At 50.5% G+C, this 18,873-nt stretch overlaps 1 long non-coding RNA gene across 1 annotated transcript in view; it reads left to right on the plus strand.

Annotated features, from left to right (window-relative positions):
- The window catches only part of LOC138672168 (uncharacterized), a 209,129-nt gene that overhangs the window by 135,799 nt on the left and 54,457 nt on the right, over positions 1–18,873 (plus strand). The gene's annotated exons all lie outside the window — the stretch shown is intronic.

Raw genomic sequence — 18,873 nt, forward strand, 5'->3', positions numbered from 1 at the left:
GGAGACTACAACCGGACGTACGGGGGTCTGACCCACCCCTGGACCGTACGGTCTGCTGGCTGCTGTGCCTGCCGCAGGCGAGAAGCGAGAACCCCTTCGGGGCACGGAGACCACAACCGGACGTACGGGGGTCTGACCCACCCCTGGACCGTACGGTCTGCTGGCTGCCGTTCCTGGTGCAGGCGAGAAGCGGGAACCCCTTCGGGGCATGGAGACCACAACCGGACGTACGGGGGTCTGATCCACCCCTGGACCGTACGGTCTGCTGGCTGCCGTGCCTGGTGCAGGCGAGAAGTGGGAACCCCTTCGGGGCACGGAGACCACAACCGTACGTCCGGGAGTCTGACCCACCCCTGGACCGTACGGTCTGCTGGCTGCCGTGCCTGGTGCAGGCGAGAAGCGGGAACCCCTTCGGGGCACGGAGACCACAACCGGACGTACGGGGGTCTGATCAACCCCTGTACCGTACGGGCTGCTGGCTGCCGTGCCGTCCTCAAATTGCTTGGCCTAAACAAAAGTCAATTTTTTGTGACAACAGTGATGACCGTGACATAGCACTGGAGGTGTACCCCAAGACAGTGACCTAAGTGTGGGTGAAGTCTGTGGTTCATGGGCGGAAAGTTGAATTTTGGGTGAAAAACCATACTTTCACACTTTGAAAATTTCAGACATGTGTCAGACTTCCAGGCAGGGGGAAACCGCTGGAGGTGTACCGAGGACACTTCCAGAAGCCTGGGGAAGCTTTTCTGGAAGAGTCCTTGACACTTGGAAAATTTTGGGCAATTTTCTGAGAAAAAAAAAAATCACATTTCCCCTTACCCCCCACCCAAGAGGGGCTTCAATATGTTGCAGAGTACCCCGAAAGGGTCCCCAAAGTGGGAGAAAAGTGAGGCAAGTCAAAGAGGCAAAGATGAATGTACATTTGAATAATTTTATTAATGTCCGATAAAAATTGACATATTCACAAGGGCTTTGTTCTCCTGATTGGGATGAGCCGAATATTCTTGAGACTATACTCCTCAGTAGAATCGGATGACTCGGTATCACTTTCCGTGAGGTCTACCACCTCGTTATCCAATTCACTGGTTGATGCCATTACTGGCGACATAATTTTTGCGTCCTCATGATTTCCTGCGTTGAACACTAGCTCTTGGGCACGGCACATATCGGTCAGGGTCTTCTCCCGGTAAACTCTCTCGGCCACATCGTTTGTATGTGCCAAGTAGCGTGCAAACAAGCGCTTTTCGCAATCTGTGTATTGTGACAAAGTCCATGTCTCGCAAATCCGCCGTACAAGGTGGCTGGTGATGTTTGGGAGGTTGTAGCTACGGAGGAAAGCACATTGTTAGTACCGGTTGCTACTTATGGCTGTGGGTCACTTGACTTGTGGCTACCTTACCTTGAATGGTATCGTCTGAGTCTCATGGATGGATTTTTTATGACCTTCCCGGTACACGTCACGAAAAAGTTTGTGATAATCTTTCGGCCAAAGGTAAAGACCGGTCTGACATATTCCGCATACGCATTGAACCACTGAAAAAGAAAAAAAATATATATATGTTACTCTCCAGTCTGGGGGCACCCCTCCAAAAGGTTTTACATGGGGACAAGAGAGTGTTTTGCTCCCCACAATGAGTGGGGTTGCCTGGGTTCCCTGGCTTTGAGAAAAGCTTACCGATTCCTCTTCCTCTGAAAGTACAAAAGTTGCTACCTGAGAGGTGGAGCACTTGTGAGTCTTCACACCCACAATTGTCTTGCGTCTTCCTTGGTACGTGTGATGGATCCTCTCATTCCACTCTGAAACCTACGATGTGAAAAAAAAAAGGTGGAAAAATATTGAATCGGTTCAGCAAATACCGCTGACCCACAGGGCCCGACGACTTACCGTCATGTTACGAACAACACCTGGTCTTTGGAGATGTTTTAGAATCAGAAGGGCCTCGAGGTACAGTACCACTTCCCGGCGATCTACTTCTGATCCGCCATCTGTCACAGCCTCGATGCTAGCTAGAAATGTTGGCCTTGCCTCCTCCAGTATAATCTGGCAGTCCTTGGGTGACTTTGATGGCTTCATCAATAGATCGTACCTGTGGGGAAAAATAAAGGCAATTAACCAACATCCAAGGTTTGGTAACAATGTGCTGAATATTGGCTCTTTTGAACGGTGTACCTTTTACTTACAGACTCTCGGCAGGCTCCCTTGTACAATGATTTCTGAAGGTCTGTTGTAAAATTCATGAACACTTCGCATGCCTTATAAAGTTGAGGATTCTCTAGTCTCAGTTTGGTAGCCCTCATCTGATACATGGTAAATCTCCGTATATGCTTCAACATTTTGAGGGAGGTCTGGCTCGATAGATGGAGTTTTCCAAGTTGTTGAAAAAAATTATTAACCTGGTTTGGTTTTACGAGGTACTCCAGAGTTACAGATTTTGGGTTCACAAAAAATAGAAACCGTGCTACGTTTGATACCTCCTGTTGACAGTTTGGGACCCCATGGGTAACTGTTAGGTACGAGTGGAACCCCTTTAACATGGGGTGATTCAATGAGTGACGCTTGTACAATCCGGCGGCCTTGGTAGCCGTGCGGTTTTTGTCTTTCCATTCCCTTTTCTGGATACTTAAATTGCTGCCATCCATGACCTCCTCATTGCCTATGCGGTCAGAAATGCTCCCTGTGTGGTCAGGCTCAGGGCACGGGTCTCCCTCCCGACTGTCTACCGGCCGTAAAAGGAAAGGCACATCCATCTCATCCGAATCTAGCTTTGGCGTGGGGCATGGGTCTCCCTCCCGACTGTCTACTGGCCGTAAAAGGAAAGGCACGTCCATCTCATCTGAATCTAGCTCTGGCGGGGGGCACGGGTCTCCCTCCAGACTGTCTCCCGGCCGTAAAAGGAAAGGCACATCCATCACATCTGAATCTAGCTCTGGCATGGAGCCTGGGCGGAGCTCCGGATTGTCAGTTGGTACCTGAGCGGGCCCTTCACAGGTCAGTGGTGTGATTTGTGACTCAAACCTAGGCTTGTTTGCTATCAAAAAGCCGCGACCTTCTAAGAAGGCTACAGTCTCCTCCAAGGATTGGAGGGGCTTGAGCTCACTGAATTGGATTGTTGTCCCCTTGTTGGCGATACAGCGAAGTTGATACTTTGCGGAGGCTATGGCGGTTTTTATCTCCGAATCACCGTGTGACCTCAGGCATACCCTTCTCAGATGTGTGGATATATATTTGGTTACCCTGTGGCACACGGGGCATGTAAGTGGTGTCCGTGGGTGCCTGCGGGGGAGACACAAGCAATAAAACCGGTCACCTTGCCAGCAAGTGTACAACTCCACTACAAGGTACATTCATGTGTCTCTACGTGGCCGACAAATGTCTTCTACTCACCGCTCCATTGCGAAGGGTTTCCCGCAGTCAAACAGAGCGTCTCGTAATAGTTTATTAAAGTGCCGTGTTTCTCTGTGTCTTGAACTGTGGCAAATGATTTTCCTCCGCGCGAGTCAGCCACGCAGGTGAAAGACGCCAGCTGAGGTGATTGAAATTAACCGGATGTGTTTTGCCGTACTCTGATATAGGTCACCACGGGGGTTGAGTCAGCCCAGGGGGTGGCACCTCCACGGTCGCTAAACATCCGTAGGGTTGATGATATATCCCTCACCTGATCCACCTGCTGTAATCACCTATACGGCATCACGGGGGATGACTCAGCCCCAGGGGTGGCACCTGACCGGATCCACCTGCCATAATCGCCTATACGGCATCACGGGGGATGACTCAGCCCCAGGGGGTGGCACCTACACGGCTGTCGATCAGTCATATCTGTAACGGATTGGGTACTAACTGGATCCATCGATCCCAGTCAAAGCACGGTGGCTCACTTGTTAGCGCTGCGGCCTTGCCGAGCTGGCGTCTCGGGTTCGAATCCTGTTGTGTCATACATTCAGAAAGGGAAAAATCTCAGGTGTTATGTCAAGGACACTTCCAGGGATCCTGGGGAAGAATTGCAGGCAGGGTCCTTGACATTTAGAAAAATTTTGAGACAATCCCGATTTTGTAAAAAAAAAAAATCTCACATTTTCCCTACTTCAACCTCATGGGTCGTCAATATGTTGTAAAGTACCCCAAGATAGAGACCCAAGTGTGGGTAAAGTGTCTGGTTCATGGGCACAAAGTTGAATTTTCAGTGAAAATTTGTCGGAAATCCGCTGTGGACATTGGCTGGGCGCGTGACCCGAATGAGAGAGGCGAATCTGGGTGACCCGAGCTTGGCAGGACCCTTCCCACGGGGGTCCTGGTTCTCTGAAGGTTTTCACTGTCAGAAGGGCACATCTTGAGTCCTCACCCAGGTGAGGGCTCTCGGAAGGCGAATGCCCTTCTGTCTTTGTCTCCCCAGAGCAGGCTCGGTGTTTATCGGAAGTCTTCTGTGGACGTTGGCTGGGCGCGTGACCCGAGTGAGAGAGGCGAATCTGGGCGACCCGAGCTTGGCAGGACCCTTCCCACGGGGGTCCTGGTTCTCTGGAGGTAATCACTGTCAGAAGGGCACATCTTGGGTCCTCACCCAGGTGAGGGCTCTCGGAAGGCGGACGCCCTTCTGTCTTTGTCCCCCCAGAGCAGGCTCGGTGTTTATCGGAAGTCTTCTGTGGACGTTGGCTGGGCGCGTGACCCGAGTGAGAGAGGCGAATCTGGGCGACCCGAGCTTGGCAGGACCCTTCCCACGGGGGTCCTGGTTCTCTGGAGGTAATCACTGTCAGAAGGGCACATCTTGAGTCCTCACCCAGGTGAGGGCTCTCGGAAGGCGGACGCCCTTCTGTCTTTGTCCCCCCAGAGCAGGCTCGGTGTTTATCGGAAGTCTTCTGCGGACGTTGGCTGGGCGCGTGACCCGAGTGAGAGAGGCGAATCTGGGTGACCCGAGCTTGGCAGGACCCTTCCCACGGGGGGTCCTGGTTCTCTGGAGGTAATCACTGTCAGAAGGGCACATCTTGGGTCCTCACCCAGGTGAGGGCTCTCGGAAGGCGGACGCCCTTCTGTCTTTGTCCCCCCAGAGCAGGCTCGGTGTTTATCGGAAGTCTTCTGCGGACGTTGGATGGGCGCGTGACCCGAGTGAGAGAGGCGAATCTGGGCGACCTGAGCTTGGCAGGACCCTTCCCACGGGGGTCCTGGTTCTCTGGAGGTAATCACTGTTAGAAGGGCACATCTTGGGTCCTCACCCAGGTGAGGGCTCTCGGAAGGCGGACGCCCTTCTGTCTTTGTCCCCCCAGAGCAGGCTCGGTGTTTATCGGAAGTCTTCTGTGGACGTTGGCTGGGCGCGTGACCCGAGTGAGAGAGGCGAATCTGGGTGACCCGAGCTTGGCAGGACCCTTCCCACGGGGGGTCCTGGTTCTCTGGAGGTAATCACTGTCAGAAGGGCACATCTTGGGTCCTCACCCAGGTGAGGGCTCTCGGAAGGCGGACGCCCTTCTGTCTTTGTCCCCCCAGAGCAGGCTCGGTGTTTATCGGAAGTCTTCTGCGGACGTTGGCTGGGCGCGTGACCCGAGTGAGAGAGGCGAATCTGGGTGACCCGAGCTTGGCAGGACCCTTCCCACGGGGGGTCCTGGTTCTCTGGAGGTAATCACTGTCAGAAGGGCACATCTTGGGTCCTCACCCAGGTGAGGGCTCTCGGAAGGCGGACGCCCTTCTGTCTTTGTCCCCCCAGAGCAGGCTCGGTGTTTATCGGAAGTCTTCTGCGGACGTTGGCTGGGCGCGTGACCCGAGTGAGAGAGGCGAATCTGGGTGACCCGAGCTTGGCAGGACCCTTCCCACGGGGGTCCTGGTTCTCTGGAGGTAATCACTGTCAGAAGGGCACATCTTGGGTCCTCACCCAGGTGAGGGCTCTCGGAAGGCGGACGCCCTTCTGTCTTTGTCCCCCCAGAGCAGGCTCGGTGTTTATCGGAAGTCTTCTGCGGACGTTGGCTGGGTGCGTGACCCGAGTGAGAGAGGCGAATCTGGGTGACCCGAGCTTGGCAGGACCCTTCCCACGGGGGTCCTGGTTCTCTGAAGGTTTTCACTGTCAGAAGGGCACATCTTGGGTCCTCACCCAGGTGAGGGCTCTCGGAAGGCGGACGCCCTTCTGTCTTTGTCCCCCCAGAGCAGGCTCGGTGTTTATCGGAAGTCTTCTGCGGATGTTGGCTGGGCGCGTGACCCGAGTGAGAGAGGCGAATCTGGGCGACCCGAGCTTGGCAGGACCCTTCCCATGGGGGTCCTGGTTCTCTGGAGGTAATCACTGTCAGAAGGGCACATCTTGGGTCCTCACCCAGGTGAGGGCTCTTGGAAGGCGGACGCCCTTCTGTCTTTGTCCCCCCAGAGCAGGCTCGGTGTTTATCGGAAGTCTTCTGCGGACGTTGGCTGGGCGCGTGACCCGAGTGAGAGAGGCGAATCTGGGTGACCCGAGCTTGGCAGGACCCTTCCCACGGGGGTCCTGGTTCTCTGGAGGTAATCACTGTCAGAAGGGCACATCTTGGGTCCTCACCCAGGTGAGGGCTCTCGGAAGGCGGACGCCCTTCTGTCTTTGTCCCCCCAGAGCAGGCTCGGTGTTTATCGGAAGTCTTCTGCGGACGTTGGCTGGGTGCGTGACCCGAGTGAGAGAGGCGAATCTGGGCGACCCGAGCTTGGCAGGACCCTTCCCACGGGGGTCCTGGTTCTCTGAAGGTTTTCACTGTCAGAAGGGCACATCTTGGGTCCTCACCCAGGTGAGGGCTCTCGGAAGGCGGACGCCCTTCTGTCTTTGTCCCCCCAGAGCAGGCTCGGTGTTTATCGGAAGTCTTCTGCGGACGTTGGCTGGGCGCGTGACCCGAGTGAGAGAGGCGAATCTGGGCGACCCGAGCTTGGCAGGACCCTTCCCACGGGGGTCCTGGTTCTCTGGAGGTAACCACTGTCAGAAGGGCACATCTTGGGTCCTCACCCAGGTGAGGGCTCTCGGAAGGCGAACGGCCTTCTGTCCCTGTCCCCTAGAGCAGGCTCGGTGTTTCTCTGTAGGATGTCCCCACCGGTTTGGTTTTTGTGTTCCGAGATGTATCCTTGCAGCTTGGCCGAAACAAACATTTGCCGTTTTCGGTGGCGACAGCCATGACCGCGGCGAAGCACTTTGGGCGCGGCCGGGATGCGCACACCCCGCTCACCACGTTTCAGTCGCTGGCTGAGTGGACTCCGTAGGGGGGCTTAATAGTCGGCCCTGTGGAAGTCGGAGGGGGGCTTAATAGTCGGCCCTGCGGAAGTCGGTGGAGGGCTTAATAGTCGGCCCTGCGGAAGACGGAGGGGGCTTAATAGTCGGCCTGTGGAGGTTGTCTGTGGGCTTAATAGTCACCCTGAGTACGCCATAGCGACTCTCCAAGGTGGGGGCACAGTGTGCGTTCCATGGGCGGAAAGTTTAATTTTGAGCGAAAAACCGTATTTTCGCACTGTAAAAAATGTCAGACTTCCAGGCGGGGGAAAACCGCAGGAGGCGTACCGAGGAGGCTTCCAGGAGCCTGGGGAAGATTTTCCAAAAGTGTCCTTGACACTTAGAAATATTTTGAAAAAAATCACGATTTTGTGAAAATTGACACGTTTCCCCTACTTCCACGCCAGGGGGGCGTCAATATGTTGTGAGGTACCCCAGGACAGTCGCCTAAATGTGGGTGAAGTTTGCGAGTCACGGGCGCAAAGTCGAATTTTGGGTGAAAAACCGCGTTTTCATGCGCTAAAAATTTCAGACAAGTGTCAGACTTCCAGGCAGGGGGAAACCGCAGGAGGCGTACCGAGGAGGCTTCCAGGAGCCTGGGGAAGATTATCCAAAAGTGTCCTTGACACTTAGAAATATTTTGAAAAAATCACGATTTTGTGAAAATTGACACGTTTCCCCTACTTCCACGCCAGGGGGGCGCCAATATGTTGTGAGGTACCCCAGGACAGTCGCCCAAATGTGGGTGAAGTTTGCGGGTCATGGGCGCAAAGTCGAATTTTGGGTGAAAAACCGCGTTTTCATACTCTAAAAATTTCAGACAAGTGTCAGACTTCCAGGCAGGGAGAAACCGCAGGAGGCGTACCGAGGAGGCTTCCAGGAGCCTGGGGAAGATTATCCAAAAGTGTCCTTGACACTTAGAAATATTTTCAGAAAATCACGATTTTGTGAAAATTGACACGTTTCCCCTACTTCCACGCCAGGGGGGCGTCAATATGTTGTGAGGTACCCCAGGACAGTCGCCCAAATGTGGGTGAAGTTTGCGAGTCATGGGCGCAAAGTCGAATTTTGGGTGAAAAACCGCGTTTTCATACTCTAAAAATTTCAGACAAGTGTCAGACTTCCAGGCAGGGAGAAACCGCAGGAGGCGTACCGAGGAGGCTTCCAGGAGCCTGGGGAAGATTTTCCAAAAGTGTCCTTGACACTTAGAAATATTTTCAGAAAATCACGATTTTGTGAAAATTGACACGTTTCCCCTACTTCCACGCCAGGGGGGCGTCAATATGTTGTGAGGTACCCCAGGACAGTCGCCTAAATGTGGGTGAAGTTTGCGAGTCACGGGCGCAAAGTCGAATTTTGGGTGAAAAACCGCGTTTTCATGCGCTAAAAATTTCAGACAAGTGTCAGACTTCCAGGCAGGGGGAAACCGCAGGAGGCGTACCGAGGAGGCTTCCAGGAGCCTGGGGAAGATTATCCAAAAGTGTCCTTGACACTTAGAAATATTTTGAAAAAATCACGATTTTGTGAAAATTGACACGTTTCCCCTACTTCCACGCCAGGGGGGCGTCAATATGTTGTGAGGTACCCCAGGACAGTCGCCTAAATGTGGGTGAAGTTTGCGAGTCACGGGCGCAAAGTCGAATTTTGGGTGAAAAACCGCGTTTTCATGCGCTAAAAATTTCAGACAAGTGTCAGACTTCCAGGCAGGGGGAAACCGCAGGAGGCGTACCGAGGAGGCTTCCAGGAGCCTGGGGAAGATTATCCAAAAGTGTCCTTGACACTTAGAAATATTTTGAAAAAATCACGATTTTGTGAAAATTGACACGTTTCCCCTACTTCCACGCCAGGGGGGCGTCAATATGTTGTGAGGTACCCCAGGACAGTCGCCCAAATGTGGGTGAAGTTTGCGAGTCACGGGCGCAAAGTCGAATTTTGGGTGAAAAACCGCATTTTCATACTCTAAAAATTTCAGACAAGTGTCAGACTTCCAGGCAGGGAGAAACCGCAGGAGGCGTACCGAGGAGGCTTCCAGGAGCCTGGGGAAGATTATCCAAAAGTGTCCTTGACACTTAGAAATATTTTGAAAAAATCACGATTTTGTGAAAATTGACACGTTTCCCCTACTTCCACGCCAGGGGGGCGTCAATATGTTGTGAGGTACCCCAGGACAGTCGCCCAAATGTGGGTGAAGTTTGCGAGTCACGGGCGCAAAGTCGAATTTTGGGTGAAAAACCGCATTTTCATACTCTAAAAATTTCAGACAAGTGTCAGACTTCCAGGCAGGGAGAAACCGCAGGAGGCGTACCGAGGAGGCTTCCAGGAGCCTGGGGAAGATTATCCAAAAGTGTCCTTGACACTTAGAAATATTTTTAAAAAATCACGATTTTGTGAAAATTGACACGTTTCCCCTACTTCCACGCCAGGGGGGCGTCAATATGTTGTGAGGTACCCCAGGACAGTCGCCCAAATGTGGGTGAAGTTTGCGAGTCATGGGCGCAAAGTCGAATTTTGGGTGAAAAACCGCATTTTCATACTCTAAAAATTTCAGACAAGTGTCAGACTTCCAGGCAGGGAGAAACCGCAGGAGGCGTACCGAGGAGGCTTCCAGGAGCCTGGGGAAGATTTTCCAAAAGTGTCCTTGACACTTAGAAATATTTTGAGAAATTTCCGATTTTGTGAAAATTGACACGTTTCCCCTACTTCCACGCCAGGGGGGCGTCAATATGTTGTGAGGTACCCCAGGACAGTCGCCCAAATGTGGGTGAAGTTTGCGAGTCATGGGCGCAAAGTCGAATTTTGGGTGAAAAACCGCATTTTCATACTCTAAAAATTTCAGACAAGTGTCAGACTTCCAGGCAGGGAGAAACCGCAGGAGGCGTACCGAGGAGGCTTCCAGGAGCCTGGGGAAGATTATCCAAAAGTGTCCTTGACACTTAGAAATATTTTGAAAAAATCACGATTTTGTGAAAATTGACACGTTTCCCCTACTTCCACGCCAGGGGGGCGTCAATATGTTGTGAGGTACCCCAGGACAGTCGCCCAAATGTGGGTGAAGTTTGCGAGTCACGGGCGCAAAGTCGAATTTTGGGTGAAAAACCGCATTTTCATACTCTAAAAATTTCAGACAAGTGTCAGACTTCCAGGCAGGGAGAAACCGCAGGAGGCGTACCGAGGAGGCTTCCAGGAGCCTGGGGAAGATTATCCAAAAGTGTCCTTGACACTTAGAAATATTTTGAAAAAATCACGATTTTGTGAAAATTGACACGTTTCCCCTACTTCCACGCCAGGGGGGCGTCAATATGTTGTGAGGTACCCCAGGACAGTCGCCCAAATGTGGGTGAAGTTTGCGAGTCACGGGCGCAAAGTCGAATTTTGGGTGAAAAACCGCATTTTCATACTCTAAAAATTTCAGACAAGTGTCAGACTTCCAGGCAGGGAGAAACCGCAGGAGGCGTACCGAGGAGGCTTCCAGGAGCCTGGGGAAGATTATCCAAAAGTGTCCTTGACACTTAGAAATATTTTTTAAAAATCACGATTTTGTGAAAATTGACACGTTTCCCCTACTTCCACGCCAGGGGGGCGTCAATATGTTGTGAGGTACCCCAGGACAGTCGCCCAAATGTGGGTGAAGTTTGCGAGTCATGGGCGCAAAGTCGAATTTTGGGTGAAAAACCGCATTTTCATACTCTAAAAATTTCAGACAAGTGTCAGACTTCCAGGCAGGGAGAAACCGCAGGAGGCGTACCGAGGAGGCTTCCAGGAGCCTGGGGAAGATTTTCCAAAAGTGTCCTTGACACTTAGAAATATTTTGAGAAATTTCCGATTTTGTGAAAATTGACACGTTTCCCCTACTTCCACGCCAGGGGGGCGTCAATATGTTGTGAGGTACCCCAGGACAGTCGCCCAAATGTGGGTGAAGTTTGCGAGTCATGGGCGCAAAGTCGAATTTTGGGTGAAAAACCGCATTTTCATACTCTAAAAATTTCAGACAAGTGTCAGACTTCCAGGCAGGGAGAAACCGCAGGAGGCGTACCGAGGAGGCTTCCAGGAGCCTGGGGAAGATTATCCAAAAGTGTCCTTGACACTTAGAAATATTTTGAAAAAATCACGATTTTGTGAAAATTGACACGTTTCCCCTACTTCCACGCCAGGGGGGCGTCAATATGTTGTGAGGTACCCCAGGACAGTCGCCCAAATGTGGGTGAAGTTTGCGAGTCACGGGCGCAAAGTCGAATTTTGGGTGAAAAACCGCATTTTCATACTCTAAAAATTTCAGACAAGTGTCAGACTTCCAGGCAGGGAGAAACCGCAGGAGGCGTACCGAGGAGGCTTCCAGGAGCCTGGGGAAGATTATCCAAAAGTGTCCTTGACACTTAGAAATATTTTTAAAAAATCACGATTTTGTGAAAATTGACACGTTTCCCCTACTTCCACGCCAGGGGGGCGTCAATATGTTGTGAGGTACCCCAGGACAGTCGCCCAAATGTGGGTGAAGTTTGCGAGTCATGGGCGCAAAGTCGAATTTTGGGTGAAAAACCGCATTTTCATACTCTAAAAATTTCAGACAAGTGTCAGACTTCCAGGCAGGGAGAAACCGCAGGAGGCGTACCGAGGAGGCTTCCAGGAGCCTGGGGAAGATTATCCAAAAGTGTCCTTGACACTTAGAAATATTTTTAAAAAATCACGATTTTGTGAAAATTGACACGTTTCCCCTACTTCCACGCCAGGGGGGCGTCAATATGTTGTGAGGTACCCCAGGACAGTCGCCCAAATGTGGGTGAAGTTTGCGAGTCATGGGCGCAAAGTCGAATTTTGGGTGAAAAACCGCATTTTCATACTCTAAAAATTTCAGACAAGTGTCAGACTTCCAGGCAGGGAGAAACCGCAGGAGGCGTACCGAGGAGGCTTCCAGGAGCCTGGGGAAGATTTTCCAAAAGTGTCCTTGACACTTAGAAATATTTTGAGAAATTTCCGATTTTGTGAAAATTGACACGTTTCCCCTACTTCCACGCCAGGGGGGCGTCAATATGTTGTGAGGTACCCCAGGACAGTCGCCCAAATGTGGGTGAAGTTTGCGAGTCATGGGCGCAAAGTCGAATTTTGGGTGAAAAACCGCATTTTCATACTCTAAAAATTTCAGACAAGTGTCAGACTTCCAGGCAGGGAGAAACCGCAGGAGGCGTACCGAGGAGGCTTCCAGGAGCCTGGGGAAGATTATCCAAAAGTGTCCTTGACACTTAGAAATATTTTGAAAAAATCACGATTTTGTGAAAATTGACACGTTTCCCCTACTTCCACGCCAGGGGGGCGTCAATATGTTGTGAGGTACCCCAGGACAGTCGCCCAAATGTGGGTGAAGTTTGCGAGTCATGGGCGCAAAGTCGAATTTTGGGTGAAAAACCGCATTTTCATACTCTAAAAATTTCAGACAAGTGTCAGACTTCCAGGCAGGGAGAAACCGCAGGAGGCGTACCGAGGAGGCTTCCAGGAGCCTGGGGAAGATTATCCAAAAGTGTCCTTGACACTTAGAAATATTTTGAAAAAATCACGATTTTGTGAAAATTGACACGTTTCCCCTACTTCCACGCCAGGGGGGCGTCAATATGTTGTGAGGTACCCCAGGACAGTCGCCCAAATGTGGGTGAAGTTTGCGAGTCACGGGCGCAAAGTCGAATTTTGGGTGAAAAACCGCATTTTCATACTCTAAAAATTTCAGACAAGTGTCAGACTTCCAGGCAGGGAGAAACCGCAGGAGGCGTACCGAGGAGGCTTCCAGGAGCCTGGGGAAGATTATCCAAAAGTGTCCTTGACACTTAGAAATATTTTTAAAAAATCACGATTTTGTGAAAATTGACACGTTTCCCCTACTTCCACGCCAGGGGGGCGTCAATATGTTGTGAGGTACCCCAGGACAGTCGCCCAAATGTGGGTGAAGTTTGCGAGTCATGGGCGCAAAGTCGAATTTTGGGTGAAAAACCGCATTTTCATACTCTAAAAATTTCAGACAAGTGTCAGACTTCCAGGCAGGGAGAAACCGCAGGAGGCGTACCGAGGAGGCTTCCAGGAGCCTGGGGAAGATTATCCAAAAGTGTCCTTGACACTTAGAAATATTTTTAAAAAATCACGATTTTGTGAAAATTGACACGTTTCCCCTACTTCCACGCCAGGGGGGCGTCAATATGTTGTGAGGTACCCCAGGACAGTCGCCCAAATGTGGGTGAAGTTTGCGAGTCATGGGCGCAAAGTCGAATTTTGGGTGAAAAACCGCATTTTCATACTCTAAAAATTTCAGACAAGTGTCAGACTTCCAGGCAGGGAGAAACCGCAGGAGGCGTACCGAGGAGGCTTCCAGGAGCCTGGGGAAGATTTTCCAAAAGTGTCCTTGACACTTAGAAATATTTTGAGAAATTTCCGATTTTGTGAAAATTGACACGTTTCCCCTACTTCCACGCCAGGGGGGCGTCAATATGTTGTGAGGTACCCCAGGACAGTCGCCCAAATGTGGGTGAAGTTTGCGAGTCATGGGCGCAAAGTCGAATTTTGGGTGAAAAACCGCATTTTCATACTCTAAAAATTTCAGACAAGTGTCAGACTTCCAGGCAGGGAGAAACCGCAGGAGGCGTACCGAGGAGGCTTCCAGGAGCCTGGGGAAGATTATCCAAAAGTGTCCTTGACACTTAGAAATATTTTGAAAAAATCACGATTTTGTGAAAATTGACACGTTTCCCCTACTTCCACGCCAGGGGGGCGTCAATATGTTGTGAGGTACCCCAGGACAGTCGCCCAAATGTGGGTGAAGTTTGCGAGTCATGGGCGTAAAGTCGAATTTTGGGTGAAAAACCGCATTTTCATACTCTAAAAATTTCAGACAAGTGTCAGACTTCCAGGCAGGGAGAAACCGCAGGAGGCGTACCGAGGAGGCTTCCAGGAGCCTGGGGAAGATTATCCAAAAGTGTCCTTGACACTTAGAAATATTTTCAGAAAATCACGATTTTGTGAAAATTGACACGTTTCCCCTACTTCCACGCCAGGGGGGCGTCAATATGATGTGAGGTACCCCAAGGCAGTGACCTAACTGTGGGTGAAGTTTGCGGGTCATGGGCGCAAAGTCGAATTTTGGGTGAAAAACCGCATTTTCATACTCTAAAAATTTCAGACAGGTGTCAGACTTCCAGGCAGGGAGAAACCGCAGGAGGCGTACCGAGGAGGCTTCCAGGAGCCTGGGGAAGATTATCCAAAAGAGTCCTTGACACTTAGAAATATTTTCAGAAAATCACGATTTTGTGAAAATTGTCACGTTTCCCCTACTTCCACGCCAGGGGGGCGTCAATATGTTGTGAGGTACCCCAGGACAGTCGCCCAAATGTGGGTGAAGTTTGCGAGTCATGGGCGCAAAGTCGAATTTTGGGTGAAAAACCGCATTTTCATACTCTAAAAATTTCAGACAAGTGTCAGACTTCCAGGCAGGGAGAAACCGCAGGAGGCGTACCGAGGAGGCTTCCAGGAGCCTGGGGAAGATTATCCAAAAGTGTCCTTGACACTTAGAAATATTTTCAGAAAATCACGATTTTGTGAAAATTGACACGTTTCCCCTACTTCCACGCCAGGGGGGCGTCAATATGATGTGAGGTACCCCAAGGCAGTGACCTAACTGTGGGTGAAGTTTGCGAGTCATGGGTGCAAAGTCGAATTTTGGGTGAAAAACCGCGTTTTCATACTCTAAAAATTTCAGACAAGTGTCAGACTTCCAGGCAGGGGGAAACCGCAGGAGGCGTACCGAGGAGGCTTCCAGGAGCCTGGGGAAGATTATCCAAAAGTGTCCTTGACATTTAGAAATATTTTCAGAAAATCACGATTTTGTGAAAATTGACACGTTTCCCCTACTTCCACGCCAGGGGGGCGTCAATATGTTGTGAGGTACCCCAGGACAGTCGCCCAAATGTGGGTGAAGTTTGCGAGTCATGGGCGCAAAGTCGAATTTTGGGTGAAAAACCGCATTTTCATACTCTAAAAATTTCAGACAAGTGTCAGACTTCCAGGCAGGGAGAAACCGCAGGAGGCGTACCGAGGAGGCTTCCAGGAGCCTGGGGAAGATTATCCAAAAGTGTCCTTGACACTTAGAAATATTTTGAAAAAATCATGATTTTGTGAAAATTGACACGTTTCCCCTACTTCCACGCCAGGGGGGCGTCAATATGTTGTGAGGTACCCCAGGACAGTCGCCCAAATGTGGGTGAAGTTTGCGAGTCACGGGCGCAAAGTCGAATTTTGGGTGAAAAACCGCGTTTTCATACTCTAAAAATTTCAGACAAGTGTCAGACTTCCAGGCAGGGGGAAACCGCCGGAGGCGTACCGAGGAGGCTTCCAGGAGCCTGGGGAAGATTATCCAAAAGTGTCCTTGACACTTAGAAATATTTTGAAAAAAATCACGATTTTGTGAAAATTGACACGTTTCCCCTACTTCCACGCCAGGGGGGCGTCAATATGTTGTGAGGTACCCCAGGACAGTCGCCCAAATGTGGGTGAAGTTTGCGAGTCATGGGCGCAAAGTCGAATTTTGGGTGAAAAACCGCATTTTCATACTCTAAAAATTTCAGACAAGTGTCAGACTTCCAGGCAGGGAGAAACCGCAGGAGGCGTACCGAGGAGGCTTCCAGGAGCCTGGGGAAGATTATCCAAAAGTGTCCTTGACACTTAGAAATATTTTCAGAAAATCACGATTTTGTGAAAATTGACACGTTTCCCCTACTTCCACGCCAGGGGGGCGTCAATATGATGTGAGGTACCCCAAGGCAGTGACCTAACTGTGGGTGAAGTTTGCGGGTCATGGGCGCAAAGTCGAATTTTGGGTGAAAAACCGCATTTTCATACTCTAAAAATTTCAGACAGGTGTCAGACTTCCAGGCAGGGAGAAACCGCAGGAGGCGTACCGAGGAGGCTTCCAGGAGCCTGGGGAAGATTATCCAAAAGAGTCCTTGACACTTAGAAATATTTTCAGAAAATCACGATTTTGTGAAAATTGTCACGTTTCCCCTACTTCCACGCCAGGGGGGCGTCAATATGTTGTGAGGTACCCCAGAACAGTCGCCCAAATGTGGGTGAAGTTTGCGAGTCATGGGCGCAAAGTCGAATTTTGGGTGAAAAACCGCATTTTCATACTCTAAAAATTTCAGACAAGTGTCAGACTTCCAGGCAGGGAGAAACCGCAGGAGGCGTACCGAGGAGGCTTCCAGGAGCCTGGGGAAGATTATCCAAAAGTGTCCTTGACACTTAGAAATATTTTCAGAAAATCACGATTTTGTGAAAATTGACACGTTTCCCCTACTTCCACGCCAGGGGGGCGTCAATATGATGTGAGGTACCCCAAGGCAGTGACCTAACTGTGGGTGAAGTTTGCGAGTCATGGGCGCAAAGTCGAATTTTGGGTGAAAAACCGCGTTTTCATACTCTAAAAATTTCAGACAAGTGTCAGACTTCCAGGCAGGGGGAAACCGCCGGAGGCGTACCGAGGAGGCTTCCAGGAGCCTGGGGAAGATTATCCAAAAGTGTCCTTGACACTTAGAAATATTTTGAAAAAAATCACGATTTTGTGAAAATTGACACGTTTCCCCTACTTCCACGCCAGGGGGGCGTCAATATGTTGTGAGGTACCCCAGGACAGTCGCCCAAATGTGGGTGAAGTTTGCGAGTCATGGGCGCAAAGTCGAATTTTGGGTGAAAAACCGCATTTTCATACTCTAAAAATTTCAGACAAGTGTCAGACTTCCAGGCAGGGGGAAACCGCAGGAGGCGTACCGAGGAGGCTTCCAGGAGCCTGAGGAAGATTATCCAAAAGTGTCCTTGACACTTAGAAATATTTTCAGAAAATCATGATTTTGTGAAAATTGACACGTTTCCCCTACTTCCACGCCAGGGGGGCGTCAATATGTTGTGAGGTACCCCAGGACAGTCGCCCAAATGTGGGTGAAGTTTGCGAGTCTTGGGCGCAAAGTCGAATTTTGGGTGAAAAACCGCATTTTCATACTCTAAAAATTTCAGACAAGTGTCAGACTTCCAGGCAGGGGGAAACCGCAGGAGGCGTACCGAGGAGGCTTCCAGGAGCCTGGGGAAGATTATCCAAAAGTGTCCTTGACACTTAGAAATATTTTGAAAAAATCACGATTTTGTGAAAATTGACACGTTTCCCCTACTTCCACGCCAGGGGGGCGTCAATATGATGTGAGGTACCCCAAGGCAGTGACCTAACTGTGGGTGAAGTTTGCGGGTCATGGGCGCAAAGTCGAATTTTGGGTGAAAAACCGCATTTTCATACTCTAAAAATTTCAGACAGGTGTCAGACTTCCAGGCAGGGAGAAACCGCAGGAGGCGTACCGAGGAGGCTTCCAGGAGCCTGGGGAAGATTATCCAAAAGAGTCCTTGACACTTAGAAATATTTTCAGAAAATCACGATTTTGTGAAAATTGTCACGTTTCCCCTACTTCCACGCCAGGGGGGCGTCAATATGTTGTGAGGTACCCCAGGACAGTCGCCCAAATGTGGGTGAAGTTTGCGAGTCATGGGCGCAAAGTCGAATTTTGGGTGAAAAACCGCATTTTCATACTCTAAAAATTTCAGACAAGTGTCAGACTTCCAGGCAGGGAGAAACCGCAGGAGGCGTACCGAGGAGGCTTCCAGGAGCCTGGGGAAGATTATCCAAAAGTGTCCTTGACACTTAGAAATATTTTCAGAAAATCACGATTTTGTGAAAATTGACACGTTTCCCCTACTTCCACGCCAGGGGGGCGTCAATATGATGTGAGGTACCCCAAGGCAGTGACCTAACTGTGGGTGAAGTTTGCGAGTCATGGGCGCAAAGTCGAATTTTGGGTGAAAAACCGCGTTTTCATACTCTAAAAATTTCAGACAAGTGTCAGACTTCCAGGCAGGGGGAAACCGCAGGAGGCGTACCGAGGAGGCTTCCAGGAGCCTGGGGAAGATTATCCAAAAGTGTCCTTGACATTTAGAAATATTTTCAGAAAATCACGATTTTGTGAAAATTGACACGTTTCCCCTACTTCCACGCCAGGGGGGCGTCAATATGTTGTGAGGTACCCCAGGACAGTCGCCCAAATGTGGGTGAAGTTTGCGAGTCATGGGCGCAAAGTCGAATTTTGGGTGAAAAACCGCATTTTCATACTCTAAAAATTTCAGACAAGTGTCAGACTTCCAGGCAGGGAGAAACCGCAGGAGGCGTACCGAGGAGGCTTCCAGGAGCCTGGGGAAGATTATCCAAAAGTGTCCTTGACACTTAGAAATATTTTGAAAAAATCATGATTTTGTGAAAATTGACACGTTTCCCCTACTTCCACGCCAGGGGGGGCGTCAATATGTTGTGAGGTACCCCAGGACAGTCGCCCAAATGTGGGTGAAGTTTGCGAGTCACGGGCGCAAAGTCGAATTTTGGGTGAAAAACCGCGTTTTCATACTCTAAAAATTTCAGACAAGTGTCAGACTTCCAGGCAGGGGGAAACCGCAGGAGGCGTACCGAGGAGGCTTCCAGGAGCCTGGGGAAGATTATCCAAAAGTGTCCTTGACACTTAGAAATATTTTGAGAAAATCATGATTTTGTGAAAATTGACACGTTTCCCCTACTTCCACGCCAGGGGGGCGTCAATATGTTGTGAGGTACCCCAGGACAGTC

Source organism: Ranitomeya imitator, chromosome 3 (assembly GCF_032444005.1).
Source record: "Ranitomeya imitator isolate aRanImi1 chromosome 3, aRanImi1.pri, whole genome shotgun sequence".
NCBI classification, from domain to species: domain Eukaryota; kingdom Metazoa; phylum Chordata; class Amphibia; order Anura; family Dendrobatidae; genus Ranitomeya; species Ranitomeya imitator.